We start from the raw sequence: 22328 nt of genomic DNA on the forward strand, positions 1-22328 counted from the left end.
TTCAAGAAGTGTCCTCGTACAAATTGCGTTACGCAAATAGCTTATACATTGATTGTAAAACAATAGTAGTCCTCGACTTTTGTTTTCGCGAAGTTTCAAGCCAATTTTCACCATACGATTATTACAGTATATTATTACTACATGAATATTAGGAAGGAGACAATCTGTACGTAACAAAAGTGAACCACATTTTAGTGTTCGCAGCGCTGGTATCGTCTGTTGCACTGCGCCTTGTGGCTGGCAACACTGGCAACACTAATAAGCCATCAAACTTATGCGCGCGCACGTTCTCGATGCAACGAGCGAAACTAGCGCTGCGAGTGGCGCTATCGGTACTACAAACCTTGTACACAAATCTGTTCCACTTTAGCCACCCGATATAGTAGGGAAATATTTCTCGTCCCTAATATTACTTCCTGGATTACAATTACCCTCCAGGATGGGAATTGTTCAGTGAAGGTGGGAAAAAGGAGAGCAGAAACCGCGTTTTTGATATGCGAGAAGCGAAATTGAGGGGTATGTTTAACCGACAACGAGCCAGCGCCCTTTCAGCCAGCGACTTACCGGGCCGATTCTGTTCTTGGTAAACCTATATTAGTTTTCAAGGCACGTCTCAGCCCTCTTCAGAGGTTATAGGAATCCTCGGTCGAGCCTCGCGAGTTTGAGTTCTAGAAACTAGGCTGAGGGTGAAACGGAAAGCCAGATGAAGAGATGGAGAGAAAGAAATGAAGAATACAAAGAACCATAGCCATATGATATGAACCGAAAGATGAAGTAAAGTCCCTTCTCAAGGGAAGAGAGGAAGTAAAAAGAATTCTCAGTATTCCCAGATATACGAACAAAGCTCAACCCTCTAGTTGAAAAATGTATGTACCGAATTGGTTCGATTTCAAATTATTGCTTAAAATTCCCCAAGTAAAAAAAATACTTGGCAGTCTGCAAGTTTGTCGAACGTAGACTATAAACAATAAGAAAAACTTGATCTGTATTAGTTACTAGAAAATTCTATCCCAATTCAAATGGGTATCGTTGTAATCAACGGGTTCAAATATGCTTTTAAAATTGCAAAAAAATGTGATACAGCAATTACAGAAATAACATAATTATCGTTGTAAATAATACATTTTTTGACTTAAAATCCAGAGAAATATGTACATCTCGGGAATTATAACTCTCAATCCTACTCATGACAGATTAAAATAGATTTACATGAATCTACTAAGTTTATGTTTCCCGGTACATGAATTATTCATTTAACATCATATTATTCGTGATATAGAATTGACTGTAAAATTTACGATTAGATACTGCTGCACACCGCATAGTACATATTGTGGCTATATTGGTGGACTATTCATCCGTGAATCATATGCTGCCGCAGAGTATGACAGCCTCATATGCGCAGTAACAGACGACTTAGAGGAAGGTTGAGAACGTCACAAACTTGCAGCTTACACCCTTGCCGATCATGGTCCGAGACCATTTATTATCGAAGCCCATGATGCGTTCGCCGAAGTATTAATTTACTTCATGCAAGTATGAAGTATTACTTCATCAACCTAATACCGCGAAAACATGCTTCAACTAAGATCGTTTATTCATTACGAGTAGGATTGAAAATTTAGTTTTTCTGATGACAAAAAAATATCCACTCAATTTAACGGTACAAATTTCAACCACATTTACAAAATTTTCTTCTTAGAATAATCGAGCATTTTATTGGCTGTATTGCAACCTTAAATCTATTCGTTCGGTTCACTACATTTTCTAGTCAAATATGACTTTAAGATTAATTTATTGTTGCATCGATATCAAATTATCACAATTGTTGCATAAAAATGATTTTTTGGTTTCATCGAAAAAACTCGGCCGTCGTTATTTTGTAATCAGAGTTATATTTTTTGGTTATACCTATTAAAAATTAAAATAGTTTAAGACTGCACAACAACCACGATTAGAAATTTCCTACGAAGGTTACAATAAGCTCTGGCTAAGGTTCGGAGGGCAGGCAAACACTCGTAAGAAACTCGGGGCTAACTCAAGAACTAACAATTTTCATATACCACTCAATATTCAGCTGAGGGAAAGAGCGATCTATTCTTGTACATGATATATATCCACCGAATAAATTATATTATACTTCGGGACGAGCTGAATAAAAATTGAAAATTTTACTACCGAGATTTATGACGTTACGTTGATTCAAGCGAACGCAGAAATTCCGAATATGACTGAGTCGCAGTTTAAACAAAGGATTTTCCGATTTTACGATTCTATGATTTCATTCTACGATTTTGACCCCTTGAATTGAACATTGAATCCAATAAGGTGAACCAAAATCCGAAATTCTTTTAATATGATTTCCGATTCGGTTTCGGTGACCTGGAAAACCATGAGACATTATTTTAATTGAAATCCTTTGATTTTTCGAATCTTACCACGTCATATTAATTCTATCATTATAGATTTTGAAAATCTGATATCAGATTCGAATTCAGTTTTCTTTAAAATACGAAAACTCCAGACTAATATCTTTGAAACCCTTCTTCCGTCAGTGTCACGAAAATGACATTATCGCCAATCTAAGTCGATCACGATTTCTGTGAGACGTTTTGCCTTTATTTCCATTTGTTTCATTTTTTTCCTCTTTAAAATTAAGATGCATTAATTCAAATTCGATTTTATAATAAAAAACGAAGTTATACTCTTTTGAAAGTTATCAAAAATCCTAACAACTTGTCGATACAATTGTTGAACATAACAGGTTTTCGCAAGAGGTTCAAACCATCATCCAAGTGACGGTATAATATAAATTACATATCTCAATAAGCAATCTCATTATTCTGAACCTATCGTTACTTGTGTTTCATTTATTTATTTCACTTCATCAAAATGTCTGTGCAAAATTGCAATTGAGCCAAAATGGAATGAAGGACGAATTTTATACCCATGCAAACCTCACATATGTTCAGCCTGAAATGAAATTTGAGGAAAATTACCAGTCGACGGGGGCAGATTTCCACGGTGTGCGATATTCAACGTTCCACCATGTAACATACCCATATATGTATATGAAGGCACAACTTTTAATACGAGCGGTAAAATACAAATTTATGATTAAAGTTTCAGGCGTTCATTCGGCCTGATTTAACTGCTAACTGGCTCGCGTACCAGTGTATTATGGTTCATATGCACACTGCGCGCATGTACTATATACTGTATGTAAAAGTATATACATATATATCCAGCGGCATTTCGTAGGGGGGTGTGAAGAGCGAAGAATGGCGAGGGTCTTGTAAATATTTTATAAACGCGAGCACAGAGTCTCAATTATAGGCCTGAAGCCACTACCAGCTAATATTTCCCAGTTAATTTTCCAAAAAAGGAAGGAAATGACAGGATATGGCCAGAGAGAGGTGAAAAATAAAAAAACTAATTACAAGTTTATTCAACTCTTGAATAAAAATTTGAATATCTTAGAAAACTTCGAGCAGTATTTGCTAATTAAAAAATTAGTCGGCAGTATCAGGAAAATGAAAACTTTGGTAAGATTTCGGGTCACAATCTGCTACGTCATAAAACTTGGGGAGTTCAAAAAAGTCACATAATAAACGGAACTTACAATTACAAGTAATTCAGAAATTCGCGATATAATTGCAATGACATAACCTTTAGAAAATTTACAAAGTTTGTAAGATATCTTCATAAAGAGATAATTTTTACCTCTTTAAACAATTTCAGGACAGAATTCGCCACTTTAAAAAATCCAGACGTTTGAGAAAGACATTTAAAATTCACTAAAAATTAAAAATCTCTTCGCAAATTATTATCTTATTCGGCGAAAATTAGATAACCAATTTGTTCAGGCTTAGCTGTGATAAAACTTCAAACCGAAATTAGACATCTTGGCTGCGTTTAAGTGCACGATGACGATATAATAATAATAATAATAATAATAAATGTAGTACACAGGATGGATTACCTTAGCGTTAGGGGTGTGACTGGCTGCAGCGTAGGAGGCAGGATGCCGCTAATAATATCTGTGAAATTCTCTAACTTCTGGAGCAGTACTTTGACTGCATCATGACTTCTCAGATGTTTTGCAGCAGCAGCTCTCCACTGATATTAATTACGCAACTTGGTTTATTATTATTGTTATTGTTGTTATGCTGTACTTAGTTTATTATGAAACTGTTGCTGAGATCACTCAATTAATAATTTATCTGCTTGTTATAATAATCACGTTTCACGATTTCACTATTCACGATCTTCACTGTGGTAGGATATATGCATCTTACTACTTGTTAACCTGAAACAGATAATATATCGAAAGATCGTTAGACGATTGAAAGATACAATTGAATGTATTGAAGAATTGACGCAGGTTTGTATCTACATTCCAATTTTCCAATACCAAACCACCATTTATCTGTAAGGCTATTCGGCTTGAACATTTTTTACATCTTTTTGGAGCCTTCAATACGGAAGTGAAGAAAATAAAACTATAGTTATAGTGTATATTCTACCCCGATTTCTATGAAATATATTGATTTTTACATCAAATAATAAACCTCACCTAATTTAATAGTAATTAAAATTACCTTAAACCGAAGGAAGTGTTTCAAAATCTTTCTCTAAATCACAAGACATTTTTTTTTTTTTCATTTATGAATTACATATAACTCGACTATCTTTGGTTAGGTACACTTGTTAAGAGCTTCCGTTGGCCTAAATTTATCTTGACAAATATTCGGCCTCGACTATACATCCTATAAGTCCATTAGCCGCATCAACACGATGACGACGTCGTTGATCGAAGAATAATTCCAGCGTCGCCGAGGCGATTCAAGGGATTTCGACCGCAGAGCAATTTGTTTTCAGTGCATGGTGTGAGAAGGAGGGGGGGGGGGGGGGGGGAGGTGACAGAAGGGTGAGTTGGAGCGGAATCTCCGGCCGCCATAATTTCTGTCCCACTCCAAGGGGAGGGGAGGTCGCTACGTGCGTTCAAAAAATGACATTATGCCACGCACATGGTTAGGTTAGGTTCGGTTCGGTTCGATTGGGTTCCGCTGGATTGAATCAAGCAAGGTTAGGTTCGGTCCGATTAAGGTTTGTTGGGTTTGTTGCGTTGGTTTAAGCTCGGCTAGGTTAGGTCGGCTTGAGTTAGGTTAGGTTGGACGAGGTCGCATTGAGGGCGTACGGCGGGTTGCGTAGACGCAGGCGAGACCTTGGCCCGCTGCCCTCCTTCGTATTCACCCCCTACATACTCCGTTGCCCTGCGCACGTCGATGATAGGCTTTCGTGTCATGAGATGAGCCGCCCTTTCACGTCGGCGTACTTCGTTAATGCTTAGTTTGTACCGTGCGTGCATGTTTGCCTACGTGCAAGGCACAGCTTGTACCTTCTGCGCAATTGGCACATCTCTTAACTGCGCAGAAAATACGACGGTTAGGTATAATTTACAAATCGCGAAACTCTGGTGGTGGCGGTGCGTCCCTTACAGAGTACAGTTACGCTTCCTCGATCAACCGCTAGTCGTGCGGCGCTGTGATCGCAGTTGAGTAGTTATGATGGAATGTGTATTACTAACAATTTGGCGGAAAAATTGACGCGTATTTTTAATAGGGAAATCTACCCTCACAGAAAAAGGGGTTAGAGTTGATATAAGTAACTGAAAAAATTAGAGAATCGTTTTCTAATTACTTGGGAGTCGATTTGGGGACAATTCGGAAAAAATTTGTTCATATCCTAAATAAGGACCAGACTAATATATAACCCTTGTTCGTTATACGTATATACAGAATGCATGGTCAGTTGTCTGCTAAAATTTAATGCCCACGCGCTATGATCCGAGAGCAACTGTTTACCAGGGTGATCAATTTAAAAATTGTGAATTTAACACAACTCCTACCAACAACTGTCAACATTTTTCATCTTAGAGCCGGTCAGTCGCCCTGGCAAACAGTTGCTCTCAGATTTGAGCACATGCGCATTAAGTTTTAGCAGACGACGGACCATGCAGTCGTTAGGAATTCGCTGTATATTTATATACACACGTACAATTCGGAAGAAAATGGCTACGGCTGCGTCGAAAATTTTGCTAACGTACCACTTTATAAAAATATTTGTATATAATTATGGAACAAATATTTTTATGAGAAAACAATTTTATAGACAGTTGAACTGCACAGTCCCACGTTGAGGATGTCACTGTTTTTAAGAATGTGGCGAAAGTATCCATCCTTGAAATTTCAACTGTGGTTATACATGTCTCTGACATGAGATAGCGTCAAATAATGAATGATCGTGATTATGTAGATCTATCTGCTGCCAATCCTCTAGTGACCTGGCTTTTTTGTTTTTACTTTAAAATAAATTACGTCATAATTGAATCATTACGATCCTGCACGGGTTGTGTATGAATAATTTATGACGTGACTGGGCCTTCATGGTTTGGATACCTCCACTAGAATCAACGACAAGCATCTAATACACACTCCGATTAGAAGGCTTGAGAACATTACGGATTACAGCGTTGAAATATTTCTGCATTAATGACGTCGCAAGTACGTGGCGCGACACTTAAGTTTGTGATGAATGTATCTTTACCCCTGATTCTACCCTTGTCATGACTAACAGAGTAATTTTCCACCTGATGGTTGAGATTCTTCAGCCATTTGCGATTCGAGAATTAGATTGACAAAAAAAAAAAAAAAAACAAGTAAGTTGTAATGCGACAGGTGTTTAAATATACGCGCGGAAAGTTCATTGGGGAAGTAAATTTAAAATTACAAGATCAACACGGTTGTTGGCAAAGTAACCGAAGCTGAAGACATGAAGAAGAATAGTAAGAAAATGAGCGATGACGAAAGGGCGCAAAGCAAAACACCAATTCCCCGTTAACGGTGTAAAAGTTTAGCTTTCGACCTCCTTTTAATCTCGAGTGAAAAAAGATTCGATTCCTAATTAGACACCATGTAAAATTTACTCTTCAACCATATGGTGAAGTCGCGCTGTCAAGTTTAAAGAAGAAAAAGAAAATAAAATTGTTAAATTAGCCGAGTGATCACCGTCGCACACGAGGTTCTCCAGAATTCAACGACCGCCATTAGACACCTGCTTGCACCATATCACTTTCGCGCTTATTTTCTAATCAATGACTTTACGATAGAAATCCAAATAGATAGACTCTATGTAGAAGTTTCGGCAGTGTGATACTCTTTTTGCGAGTTTCATCACTTGAAAGATGAAAATCAAGACCAAAAAAAAAATACACATGAAACAATTTTAGGAATCGGGTGTGAGAAATGAGTAAAGTTTTGCCATTCCAGAAAGGAAAGCGCACGCAAAGCAGCACCGTTTCACTTTTCACAAACGTGACTATAGCTAGATAGTGATGCTAACTCGAGATTCTAATCCTAATCCCAGTAAACTTATTGCTGAGAAACCGCCTGCGGTTGACTAATTTTGTACCGACAGAGGGATGGAGCCCAGTAATTAACCAGTGTAAACCCTGCAGAAACCCCATTTCCTCGGTCTCACGTTTACTCATCTGTATAGGCCATTCCTCAGGCCTTAAGGGCAATACTCGAAAAATTTGTAGGCATGGCATCATTGACGTGATCATTTTGAATTGACAGCTGTGATTATGATTTCAATTTGGGTAGGTATGCTTGTTGAAAATATTGAACACTTGGTGGTGCCGCGCAGTTGGTGTCTCATTTGGAAACGAAATTTCTTCGTTGAAACGATTTTGAAATACATTTCCAAACAAAATTGATCTGACGAAATATGAAATGAGAAAAATTTTGTACACTTCGTTTTATCGTTTTTCACTATTTTATATCAATAAACGAAAAAATTATGTAAACGGTGAATATTACACTTAAATTTCAATGATGAATCTGAAGTTTATCGTCGTAAGGAACAGAGAAAGAGTTTAGTCACGGTGACATGAAACGTACAATTGTACAAAAAATGAAATGTATCTCAAAACTAAACCTTCAAGTTTTGCTAAGACAACTCGGCAAAAACAAAAATACACTCCAAATTTCATATTCAAATTCGCGACATTTCAGCCATGATAACTCGTATAATTTGAACTGAATTACTATTATTTGAATGTAATTTGAAGTCACTAATTCAGTTTATTCCTAGAGTACAATACGACTTTATTTATAAATAAAATTCCTGGGCATGAATTCGAATCAATTGAAGTACAATCTCGCACGAATTAAAATAGCATTTCAAATTTAATTATTCATGCATTTATCTAGAAATATATTACAATGCCATTCTTTGACAGAAAATAAAATCGGTATTATATTCGATCGAATGCAGTGTCATTTATTTTCGCGAATGGAGGATATCGAATTTACACATTCGTTCTTCCGCGTTATTATTCATTCATTGTATTTATCCTTGTGCTCGCTTCGTTTCCATTAAAAGCAGCAAAAATCGAACAATCATTAAATAAAATCAGACCAACACAATCTTCGCACAGAATTCTAAATCAAATCAGTGCCCATATTTTCTTCTGTAAAATAGCAATTCTTTGATTTGCAATAACCGTAGTGTACCGATGCAATTTTTTCCCTCGTCTCGGAAAATAAACACCCCGTCTGTGCCTCCTGCCATTCTCTGGGCTCCGGGTCAAGCTCAAATCTCAGAGTTTAGGGTCAGGTCAACCCATGCAGTCGCGGCTAAATCGTTCGTCTGTTTAATTTAACTGTGCCAAGGGAAGTCTGGGCTACACACTGCACTTGGACATGCAATCCGCAGCCGCGCATGTGTGCGTTTATGCGGTATTTCGCACAGGCGTATGTACGTAACACATGTCGTGTCCAAACACCAGGAGGTTTCACATCCGTCGGGATCCCGTCTCGCACGCAAAGGGGTCACAAACAGAGAGCCAAGATCAAGCTGCAGGTTAATTATAGTTTGTTGCTGTGTATGCGTAGGTATGTTATATATACATTTATGTGTGTATGCCTCTGACTCTGTAGCCTTCGCATAATGTTCGGCTTGTACGTAAGACACGTTTGCATACATAATGTGATATAGGGGAGGGTGGGGCGAAGTGGACGCCTTAAAATTTTTGATACTTCAAAAAATTTGGGGGCAACGTGGGCCCCCTGAAATTTTTTGAGTAACAATGGATAAAATTAACCACCTAAACTTTTTATTAAATATGAATTATTCGGAAATCATTTACTTGAGTAATTGTATTGTGCTTTACTCTCAACTCGTCAAAGTTAAGTAATATTCTGAACTTGAATTTATGAATACTTTTTTTTCAAGAAAGCTAAATAATACTTTAGCATAATTTTTCATGTGAAAACTAAACATTTTGTTCTGACTTTAGGCATCATTTTCTTAAGGGGCCCACTTTGCGAAATAAAAATGAGTTTTGTAGCTGTAAATAGGGAAACTGCTGTAGGTACGTAAAGTTTTTCTTTTTGAGTTCTTATCATAATTATATGCAGCAGTAAAGTCTCGTTACTATACAAACACATTTGATTACATTAAAAATTAAAAAAACGCGCAGTAGCGTAGAATAATACATTTCGTGTGACAATAATTTCCCACCTCCGTTACAAAGAAGGAATATTTATGTACATATACGATTATAATTCATGATCGAAGAAAAGATGGAGAATGAGTGACAGATACAATGAAGCGAAAATGAGCTGTGACGCAAAGAACAAAGAAAAAGAGACAGAAAGTTAGCTTCCGGAAACCGGCATTGTAAGTGGCAATACAGGTTTACGAGATGAGGTGGATGAAAAGAGGGTGAAGAGAGGGAGAAAATAATAACTCATGACAGAGGAACGGGAGAATGGCGAGCGTATTGAAGAGGTATTATAACAATACTTGTAAACGTATACAAACTAGTCGCGTGGGGTGCGAAAATAGCTCGAAGGATCAATATCGGTTGCTTGCGGCAGACCGGCGCAACCCCCGCACAACACCTTGCATTCTATCTGCACGGTGGCAGGAGAGAGAGGTGGAGGAAAATACAGTGAGAGAGAAAGAGGGGGGGAGGGGGGAGGAGGTTGTCGGACGTACGTCGCGGACACCGACAAGGCCACATGGACAAACAACCCCTGACACCGCGACAAAAAGCTCGTCCTTCAAGCTAAAAAGTCCAGCCATTGAAGACCGAAAGTATAAGTAAGCCAACGTCTGTTTATGGCGATGGATCGGGGGTGTACGTTTGGGGTGAGGGTCAAGACTTGGAATAAGGATCGATATTGCGAATGGCTGATATATCGAAATTACAAACATGTGAGGATAAAATAACGAAAGATGAATTGTTCGAAATCTTGATTTTTGAAAGTTTCGTTGATTAGAATAATTACTAACCGGTAACCAAATTGATTGACTGAGATGAATAATGAAATTTTTGTTACCCCCATCTATTTTGAAGGAAAATTTAACGTGCACCGAAAATTGAAAGCAAGAACTTTTATTCTTCTTTCTTTAAAAAAGACGAAAGAAATAACTTGAACAGCGTTTCTCAAATTCTTGTTTCACCTTTCAACCCTTGACATAAGTCATAACAATACACGACCCAAGGACTCCTTAGCTCGTTTCGTGCTTGCGGCTGTACTTCTTGGAGGGCACGTCAGCCGCACTCTCAGTTCACATGTACAAACCACACGTCGTATACATATACATACCCACGTGTAATATACAACTTTGAAAGTTGAATCAAGCCTCGTGTTGTGAGTAAAGTGCTTTTTCCGAATTCCCGCGCCTTGTCGGCGAGTAACTATGCGATTTTAATTTTACAAAAAATTCCTATTGCGTATAATAATATAATTTAATACACAATTTATAACACAAAGTGTATATAGTAATTGTATATTCTATAAAAAAAAAATCCTCTCGTTATTTTTTACGAAATTTAATGCTCTACAAGAAATATCTCTTGCAAAATTTTTATAAATCTAATATGTATCATATTATCAGCGAAGAACTGTCTCCATTTTTTCTCCAATAAAGTCATAAGTAGATTAGATTCACGCAAATTTTGGACGCCACATTTTTTTAAAGCATTAAATTTCCTACAAAATAGCAAGAGGATATATTTTATGACATATAATTTTAAAATAATAAACAGTTTTCTTTAAAAAAAATTTCAAACTCATGTATTTTTCCAAATAAAAAATTCGATTAAAAAGGGAGTAAACACGAAGAATTTCCGACATGACAAAAATAATGAACACCATAGTATTATGCATGAACCGGAGCGAGTAAACGATGTATACATGAGCTAATATGTAACATATACGGTATAATAATATGTTGGCAACGGTTGTTTATCAACGTCAATTTCACGCCGGTCCCTCTTTCATCGGGTTAAGCCACGGAGCGTCAAGTTTTGAGCGAAATTTTGAGCGAGGGAAATTCTTTGTGGAATATAACCTGAAGCCATTAGATAAGAAAAAACAATATGCAAAGTTATACAAAGCGATATAGTATGACCCGTCAAGTATTGAGACGGTTTTTTAGACTCAAAATTTCTACTCGGTTGTAATTTGTATACGTTACAGTGTATATAAATTCGAAAACATGTGAAAAAAAAGGTAAAAAATTAAATGCAGACGATCTTCCATGTAACGTATAACGCTTATATCTATTCCCAGAATATTTCTTTGAACCTAAACAAACTTTTTAGGGGTTACCACTTTGGAAAATTAAAAGTTATTTTTTTCTGAAACCCTCTAATACCTTTACATTTTCATTTTGGTTTTCTTTTTTTTTTCGTACATATTAGTTTTCACACACTATTTGAAGGGAAGAATGAAAACTCGATAGTGAGACGTATTTTTAATGAAAAACACCACAACTTGAGGGAAAACAGTTCGAAATTAACAGAATTAGACTGCCGGAGTTCCATGTAATCAAGCAATCTCGAAATTATAAAACGTTCGTATAAAGTAATTAGTCAATTAACTAAATATGGTAAAAAATGAATAAATTGATCACATAATACATATGTAAATATATACATATCATACATACATACATACATGTGAAAATGATCGGAGGTGATTCTCTAGATCTCAAAACTCAACTCTTATTTTCTGTATGATTACAATAAGTTCCGTTTCTTTTCTCAAAACAGAGAAACAGAAGAGAAACAAATTGCGAAATTCTTCTGGATCAATACTGACGACGATGAATTTCAAAGTTATATAAAAACATAATGTCAGAAATATTTGCACCTGAGTTGTGACGCGAAATATTCATCAGCCGATAATTTTCCTTGATTGCAAATTCCGGTACGTGACTAGCCTGGCTCTACAGTTGCACGACAGCTGCAGTAAGGAATGCGATTTGTCAAAGAAAGTCATGCATTATCTTATACAGAGCGAGTATTGACTTAACTTACGACTACCTGCAGTACGCCATCAATTTCACCTCTCGAAATCCGGTTTTTGCACTTTCGGCTTTCGAATGTAAATCACGAATTTTAAAGCGTTGAAGTTATTCGCTGTCAATATTCAGCATTCTGTCAAAAGAAAGTAGATGTGGATTAACGTGAAATGCGACATGCCCGAAACCGTTAATAAACAATTTTTAATTGGACTTAAAAGAAATTATAAACTCATAGGAAAAATAAAGAAAGACTCATTGTATTCTAATATTCGTGACTTTCGTTTCAGGTCTTGCGAATAAAAGAAATCTACATAGATAATAATTTATATGAACAGTATGTAACGAGCGTTAAATCATAATTTTGATGTAATTATTTTATCAACAGTCTACGGATGAATAAAATTTAAACAATATAAATAATTTATGAATTTTAATTATCAATAACAGGATAAAAAAAAAATTCTAAATAAAAATATGTACGAATGACACGATCAAATGTTTGATATTTGAAATAATGATTGGTGATCAAGAAAATAAAGACATGAAATAAGAAGTAGAAAAAAAGAAGAACAAAACGTTCAACTTTCATTGTCTCGAATTAATTAATGCGGATGATAAACGAAACTAAAGAAACTAAGCAAGTGAGTAAAAAAAACAAGGAAACGCTGAATTTTTCGTCAACAAGTTGAAGCCTCCCAAAGTTCATTCGCTCAAACGGCTTCGACGAGTGGCCGACGTCATCGACGTCACTAAACGATCCTCCTTCACCTCTTTTCACTCTCGATAACACCTCTCTTGGCAAGAGTCGCTATCTCGACACTTGGCAGCCGCCCCCCTCCGCGTATACGAGACAATTGAGAGATAGGATTGGTTTGCTAGAACGGCTTCATTCTCAAGAGGTGTTTAGTTTATCAACAGGGGTTCTACCGCACAAAGACCTTGCACAAAGTGAATTGACGATAAAAGCACAATGGCGGGTATATCCAAGAATTTATAGCTAGATGTGTGGAGGTAAAGTTCAGACTCAAGTCGAGGAGAGGCTTTATCTGCTCGTTCAGAAAGCGATATGTATTTGTGTGCATGAGTCTAATCACTCGAGGGAGGTGTTCAGATGTATGGGGCATTCGATGTCAATTCAACCAAAATTCTACAGCAACACTGTTTGTCGCAACTTTACTGATACATTATTTTTATCATTTTAGCATCGTTAAATATTCAATTTCACGACGGTTTACAGATATTGATTATGATCGTTAGATGGCAATACTAAATTGGTTACTAAGAAACAAAAAATCGTTTCAGTTACTTGTAGAGAATGCTCTTACGAAGAAAACAAGGCATCGTGAAACGAAATCGAATCAATCTACTTGGTTTTTAACAATTGCAACACAGTTTAGACTTTTCTTTAAAATTCCAGTATTTTGTATTTTTCTACTCAATGTACTATCTCGTAGTAAAATAAATATCGAGTATCGATATTCGGTTAATAAACCTCCTCAACTAGTTTCAACGATAAGTTGTTATTGTTGAATTTTGTTCAATTTTTCAAAACAATCTTCAAGTTTTCGTATCGCAATCGAAACGGCAAATAAAGTGTCTTTAGTGATTCTGCAGGGGTAATAATCCTCCGGGAATGGAACTGCAGTGCAATATCCACGAAGCTCTGATTCGTATCGCCTTAATCCGCGTCTGCAGCATCCCGGCTTATCTTTGTTTTCGGCTTTTTGGTATAAATGTAACACAACTGGTATTTCAAAGATTTTTGTCTTTTATACTTTCATTTTACTTCATAACTTTCGGACGTTGATACCGAGAATTCAGAATGATTTTGGAAATAATTCTGAGAGGATTTGGAGCATATATGGATTGTCGTATTCTGGAACAATGCGTTAAGCTTTCGGTTTGATTATATTAATCAGAATTACCAGATGGAAATGACAAAATTGGCAAAGTTGGCTGATTGATGTTTGGTCACTTTGGTTTTGAATCAAATAATTTATCCAGAATTTTGAGTAGTCCACAGTTTTAAGAATAAAAATTCAATCCGTACTAAATAGTTAAAAATCTTATACGTATTTATCTTTAAATTTTATCTTCTTCTTAATTACTAAAATAATTCTACATCGAGTTATCGCTATTTTATTTGCACAAAACAGTCCACGGATTGTGAAATTTTTCCTAAATTCTGTTAAATTATGCCACTTTCTACAAAAATAGAGATTTCATCTGTCCTCATTAAGCCCAAACTCATTCGTTCACAATTCAAAAAACTGTTATACTAAACTGGATGATAAAAAATGTCAAAAAACCAGACTCAAACATCCTTTGTTATCTAGGTTGTGTATTCAAGTATTCAATAGATGGGACCGTGTTTCGATTTCCAACGTTTCCACGATGCTACAATTTATTCCACGTCACACATGTTCCACAGATATATATATATATATATATATATATATATATATATATATATATATATATATATATATATATATATATATATATATATATATATATATATACGACACGAACAACGTGTGCCTTTAGTTTTTTGCTTATAATTATTTTGAGCTGAGCGACAGCAACGCGTGGCCAGAATTTCTAGTATTTATATAAATTCTAGGCAAAACGAGGCTTGAACAAGAACTTTGCAGGTTTTTGAGGTTCTTGTATTCAGCCTCACTTCTGCCAAAGTGACCGAGTAGATGGGTAAATTAAGCAAATTACAGGCCTCGTGAGGAAGCTATAGATATACGCGTGTACATATATGATCAGCAACGAAAGATTAACCGCTAATCGTAAGCTTGCGGCAGCTAATCAGACCCGACGACACGCGCACTCGAGCTAATTACGGCCTGTTTGCCTCGCGAGTAAAGTGGCGGCTGCTAAAATCTGCCCGTAAATGAATTGGGGTGTACATAGGGGGGTACGTACATATGCATTGGGTGTTCCGTTTGAAAGCAACATGTTTTTCTATATACGACCTCACCCGAAATACTTGCTGAATCCAATTTTAAAAGATCGCTTCCGGAAATCAATGTCTTCCTGTTTAAATAACAGGGGGAATACGTCATAAATGAAATCTAAGAAGACGTTGTTAAAGAAATGGTTGATTAATAACACTTCACAATTAGTTAATATGAACTTACTCTCTCCATCAAATCTAATTGGTCACTGAAAATATTCGATTTAAACTTCATCTTTTATATTTCTCCTTGAAAATTTTATTGCTTCATAGTTTTAAGTGTTACCTTGCTTACTTAAATCCATAGTTCGAACAGTTGCCAAAGTTATAAAACTCGGCTTGAAATTTCATTTCAAATAAGAACTCCAGACTTTAAAACAAAAATTGTAATAACACTTTTGTGCAGAATTTCGTTCGGTACAGAATACTTCGAAAACTAAATCGGTATCGTTAGATTTGTATAAGTCTTAACGATTCTCAAACAATTACACCTTCGTCGTGATATTCAAATGGGTATACTTTACATTAGAATATAATTTGACTCGATAACGAGGCAAATTATTTAACTGCAGGCCGATTTTTCATATCAATAAACTTTAAGCTTGATTAAACAAAAAAAAAACGGAAAATGTATGTATACTCACTTCACAACATTTGATTGCCAAATTGAATATTCCTTGTCCCAACAAATATTTTTTAATTTTGTAAAGGTATGAAAATGCATTTGTAGCTTTTATTTAACCGATCACTTCAGATTTCATTGATTAGATTTGCATATCATTTGCAGAAAAAATATGAAAGTCGGACCCGGTCGAAGCGATGTGGAAAGCCGTGACGATGCAGCTTCTGGTACAAACCTAATTCTCACCCCATATCCAGGATTATTTATTTTAAATAAAAATATTAAAAAAACTGTATAGTAACCGCAAAAAGATATTTCTCTCTGTGTAATATCTCTAAGTTATTAAAACCGAAAAAACCTAATCATAAGCAGTGTAGATTGTCTGCTTTACAAACAATAGAACCCTTCACGTTCTCTTTTCTCCCTCCATCCTTCCTCCCTTCCTTTCTGCACTTATTATTCCGCTTTGAGGTGAATTTCGTTTGAAATTTGGCCCATGAAGCAACGTCGCTGAGCGAAACGATCGAAAAATCGAAGCAGATCCAGTTCCTCTCGAAACGGGGGGGAGAGAAGAGAAACACTCAACTCAAAACTCTCCGATCCGTCTTTTCCCTCCCTCTGATTCTTTCTCTATACTTTTTCCTCCCCTCCTTGGACGAGGAACACGGGCAACCGAATCAACGCTAATGGTCTATCCTTCTCCTGTTTTCCGTCCTCCTACTTCCTTTTCCGTTTTTCACCCACCCCCAACGACCCACCGACGCTCGAAGCTCTGACGTCATTCCGCGAACAACCCCTCGCCCTCTTCCTCTTTCTGCACCCGCACTACCTGCATCGGGTCAACTGAGGTCGCCATGCACATCCTGCTGTATACCGAGTGGTTCAAAGCCCCGCGCTTCGATACCCAGGCAAAATATTTGTGTGCAGACATCCTGCGGACACTATTCATTAATTTTTTTGGCGCACAAGTTCCAGTTCGAAAAAAGTACTTGTTTATTAACTCGATTATAAAGTACTTTGTACTTGGACTGCAGATGAATTAAGAATATTATGCTATGGGTATGAATATTTTATTAAGTTCTTGGACAATATGTCATAACATATCACGTGAACGAGTAATTGGGCTAAAGTTCACAATTTTTTTAGAAGATTTTCTGAAATTTAATAAACCGTCAGGCAGAATCAACGTGAGTACTTTTTGCTAACTCAAATACTTCAGATTGTTATTCGAAATTTGCAAAATAGTAATTTATCCCTCACCTAATATGTTCTTATATATCTGTAACAAAATTGAGAGAAATATTTTATCTGAAGAATTTTGTTCTGTTTTGTTTGTCAAATAATTCTTGTATTTTTTATGCCGAATTTCAGAGCAATCTTACGATTCAGGGAGAATACCTCAAACAATTATCGTCACTCTGTCACAAAGTGAAACAACAATTTATCGTAAAATTGTCCAAAAAGTATTCCAATTTCCACATAAACTCACAAGAATTTCGGGTTTTTGAGAATTTTCGGGACTAATTTTGAGAACTGACCCAGATTCATTCTTCCATACAATGATAATAAGATTGATTATTTCTCTATACATTCTCTTGCGAATAATTCATCTTTAAAAACCGTGTAATCTCCTATACAAAGAATGTGAAAAAGTGTTCAAATTTCGTAAGTTCGTTGAGACATTTCTCGGATAAACTTCCTCACCAGAGATAGAATAGCCAGATTGAAAGACGAGATTGCTTCGGTAAAGAATCCTTTACGACTTCGTACAAAAGGTTGTTGTGAATGTAGATATCTCGATTTGCAGCAGCATAATCCTCGTATGCAAATATCCCAAGAATATACCGTGTATTTCGACTCTGTAGCAAGTGTTGAAGTAGGTACGTAGTGTGCATAATATATACAATATGCACAACGACACGTACATACATACAATGCGCAACGCAGTTGAATCGAGAGTGAATTCTGACTCGAGGGAAATTGAGAGAAACAGACAACGAGAGAATGCGGGGAAAATCGCGAAACGCGTTTACAATCTGCAGACGAATTGCATGTACGTGGTTTGTCCGCGTCCTGAAGGATTTCCGCGCGCATCGTGACGGATCAACTTGAGCAATTTGACGCAGCCATGGATATGTAACGAGTCCGCGACGTGCATCCAGCTTCCGGAGAGTACCCAAGGGGCTTGAAACCATGCTTTGCGATATTTCCAGACATTCAACTCAGGGTGACGAATGATGGAGTGATTCGGCGGAATAAGATATGACTGATTCATTCATTCATTCGTTGATGACAGAAAAGTGGAAAATAATTTTAGAATCATGTATTAAGAAACGCCGCAGACTCGTGGTTATCGTCAAACTCGATTAATCGATCGGGTTGAATGCGTGATGCACTAGTAGACGATTAAAAAAGGTTTTAATTTTTTAAATTTACAACTCGATAACCAGTTAATTGGCTTAATTTATGTGAAAACATGTAGATCAAACCTCATTCTTATATTTTTATTCATTGAAATCAATTAACAGGAAGCAGATTTGCCAAAAATAATGTCAGCAATTTTGTTCGGTGGCATGTTTTGCGGTGCTTACGATTTCTCAAATTGGGTTCAACTCAGTTACTTCGAGTATAGAGCAAGTATTTTTCGATAGTTTATCCTCTTCACCGCGGTTCCACTTAATTATATTCAACAATCATATTTTTGTCGATCGAAGAAAAAGTCATAAATTTTTTACTAGAAGTCAATTTCAACTTCATTCACCATTTTGTTAAAATCAAAAATCCAGATCACGACAAAGAGGATAAACTGTTCAAGAATTCTGTTTAAAAGTTTCAAGTAAATCGATGAGAGCAGTTTTTTAAAAATGGTTGACATGACTGTCAATAACAATTCTTCTTTTTATTTCATTCCAATAAAAATACATGTAAATAAAGCTCGATATATTTACTTTTAAATAAAACAAACCCCAATGGAACGGAACAATAATTGAGCCGAAGGCTATTTTTGTTACTGAAATCAAATTATCCACTAAACAACAACCGGGTCACATTTTTTCTTTTTCCAAATGCCGAAAAATTACACCCGATACAACGGGTTAGAAACAACAGAATTCTTACATCACCCATTCTGAGATATAACTACAAGATATAATTCAACAAAAAAGGTAAAATACGCCAAAATTATTGAAAGTTAAAAAAATAAAAATTTATAATGGCGTCTAATTATATCCCCTTAATCACAAAGTATTTTTCACTGATGTAAAAATTATGGATTTCTTCGCAGAATGACACGCAATAATAATAACAAAAAAAAAACAATAATAATAATAGTAGTGATAACGCCGAGTGGAAAACAACTAGACACGTGGCATGAGATGCAGCTGCGACGCAGTAGTGACGCCGCGTATGAGTCAGACATTAAGAGGTTGTTCCCCGTCACAGGTCAGCCAAAAAGAGTCCGCGGACGGTACGCAGTAGTCGCGGTAGTCGTAGGTCAGACGAAGTCGAGTTGATGAACTGGCGAGAGAATTTCAATACTCACGATCAAACGAAAGTAATTGGTGGGTAAAAATTAAAAATTTTTGGTCCTACGAAATATACGTAATTGCGTTGCATATCGAGAGTCACATTGTGAGGATTTAGCAGGCGTACCATCCAGTCAAAGGATTGTCTAAAGGAAAGAATTTAGAGGCCATACCTGAACAAGTACAAGTAGTGAAGTTAATCAAGTTGAATTAGGACGATTAATCGTTTGATCGGCAGAAACTTGAGCTAATTCTTTACTTGACTTCAATCAATTAATCAAGCTTTTCAATTGTTTTTCCATTAATCGTCTAATTGCGCCATTTAATTAATCGTTTCTCGGTAAATCGTTCAATTAGACTGTTCAATTACTGATTTTCCGATTGATCGATTGACCGCAGAGACCTTATTAGGACGAAACGTTAACACGAAAAAAGCTTGCAGTTGTAAACAATTCTTTTAATATCGTACTTTTCTCCCGTTTTTCGTAATTCAAAATGTAGATCGTATATTAAATTACAACAAATTGCATGTCATGAATTAATGCTTTGTTTTGAAATATATTCATTGAATTGAAAATTCACGTCAGACGGTTCACGTAGAATTTATTTAAGAAAAAAATGAGCTAGTGTTCATTGAAATTGAGTTTGAAATTGAATTCAATACGTCTCAGATTATCAATCACTAAACTATTTTGGTAAAAATTTAGAGTTTTCAATTTTTTTGTAATATATCGAGATTTCTAACGAAATTCATGATTTAATTCAATTAGGTATTGAATTTGATGCTTCCATTTTAAAATTTTTGTTTCGACACTTTTTCAACAGGATACTGGTTACATGATATACAAAATAATCTTCAAATTCGTGATAATGTCACAACGAAATATTTAAACACGAAATCATATAATGTGAATTATTTCAGTATGGACCCCGCAGCGTATTAAAAGAAATTGTTTTTCGCATCGAAATTATATGGCACGCGAGCTGCTACGTCTTTAGACCGGATACATCAAATTTATTATCTATGAGTATGAATCGACCGATCTAAATAACAGAGGCTTTACTATGTAGTATAATACTGTACATATGTATAAATAGCGATGGAATAATTCAGCAGAAGCCGTTGTTATATATGTGGGGTTGAATCAATTTTATTGCAAGACGAATAGAATTGCGGTCTTATTTTATACAACGCGGTTTGGGAAATTTTTGGTCTACAGGCAGAAACCAAACTGAAGATTACAATATGCAGGTACGTGGTAGCCAAAAATTAGAATTTGTCTTATAAGCAAAGTTGTTTCAACCGTTGGAAATAATAAAAACAAAGAATCGATTTTGATAATCAATAAGGATATATCGGGTGGACAGTTCAATTAAATCAGTCTCAAAACCGAAAAATTATAGAAGAGGAATTGGATTAAACAAGTCGTTCAAAGTTTATAAAAGAATTCTGATAATTTAAGGAAAGAAATGGCCGTTGGTTGGTGGACAAAAAATTAAAAACTGTAAATTTTCATAGATACAGTTCAATGATTCAAGACGAGTCACATCAACGTGCTCTTCTGTTAACGCCAAATTCGTATATTTGATTGAGGGAGATTCTTTAAAGCTATAAAACTAAAAATCTTGTCCTTTGTTTAACGTTTAAAATAGAGTTTGTAAAACACAGAAAAGAAAACCAGACCTTGCAACGTCAAAGTCTAGTGAAAACTAAATACTCCATTTTCGGGATGATTATAATAACTTTCCTAACTTCATTGATCGTAAAGAAAAATCTAGTTTGCGCCTTGCAGATGGAACTGTTTCTTTGAACTATTCACAAGATGTGAAAAAGTATTCCAACCTTAGCCTGCGGTGCTTATGTACATTTGGTGTTGATTTAAAAATTTTTAGCGAAATTTGTAGAGTTGAAAACCTTCTTCACGTTCTTGTCAACAGAAAAACTTCCATTTTCTGCTATTAAAGAAAATCTCGTGATTGTAGTTGAACAGATTACATTTTGTAGAAAGTATTGCTCACAGGTGGTGAATAGCGCTAAACGAGGATCGCATTCAGAGTCCACGCTTTTCAAGTGAGATTATTCTGCTTTTCACGTATTTCTACTTTCTTTTTTCACCAAGTCCTATGTACGGTATTCATTATATACTTCCTACTATCTGCTCCTGTCTGCGCGATCTTTTACGTACCCACGTACAACTTGGCAGCAGTTTGTCTACGTTGAAATCGTTGGAGTTATTATATCTCTGAAACCATTTATTAAACAGGCTGAATTTTGCCAAGACTAAAAGGTCCGTCGTCTGCCACAATTTAATGCGCATGTGCCACAACCCGAGAACAGTTGTTTTCTAGGGTGACCAACAGTCATGAACGTAACCTCAAAAATTTAGAATTCTAATGCACGCGCAGTCGTTAAAAATTCACCCTGTAGATACAGAGCGCAGGCGATTACTGATGCACGATTTGAAATTATATATACAGGATAAAAGTTGACAAAGAAATAGATGAAATAAAAGAAACCAAACCAAACGCAAAAAATTATCATTTTTGCAAAAGTTCAGAGCAATCGATCGTTTCTATTTTTTTCGTAAAATGGTTTCGCAATCTGTGAAAATTTTCCAAAATTCGGATTTCGAGAAGAAAGTTTTACAATTTCTTTACGCGAAATCCAAGCGTGGAAAAATTTCCTTGAACTCTTGATAATATTGTGGGTCATAATATATAATCCTCGACATAAATTAATGCGAGACCTTAATTACGTCTAGCGGTCGTTTCATTTCTGGTACTGCAAGATAAAAGAGTTCAGCGAAGCGGTGCTACGGCCGTTTGTAAT

At 36.0% G+C, this 22328-nt stretch overlaps 1 protein-coding gene across 15 annotated transcripts in view; it reads right to left on the bottom strand.

The window, feature by feature from the left end:
• Window positions 1-22328, bottom strand: part of LOC124409983 (glutamate-gated chloride channel) — a 75006-nt gene that overhangs the window by 47220 nt on the left and 5458 nt on the right. For all 15 annotated transcript variants that reach the window (XM_046888028.1, XM_046888027.1, XM_046888026.1 and 12 more), the window contains exon 2: window positions 3983-4309. The gene's annotated coding sequence lies outside the window, so the exon portion shown is untranslated. The remainder of the gene's footprint in view (window positions 1-3982; window positions 4310-22328) is intronic.

This window comes from Diprion similis, chromosome 8 (genome assembly GCF_021155765.1).
Source record: "Diprion similis isolate iyDipSimi1 chromosome 8, iyDipSimi1.1, whole genome shotgun sequence".
NCBI lineage: Eukaryota > Metazoa > Arthropoda > Insecta > Hymenoptera > Diprionidae > Diprion > Diprion similis.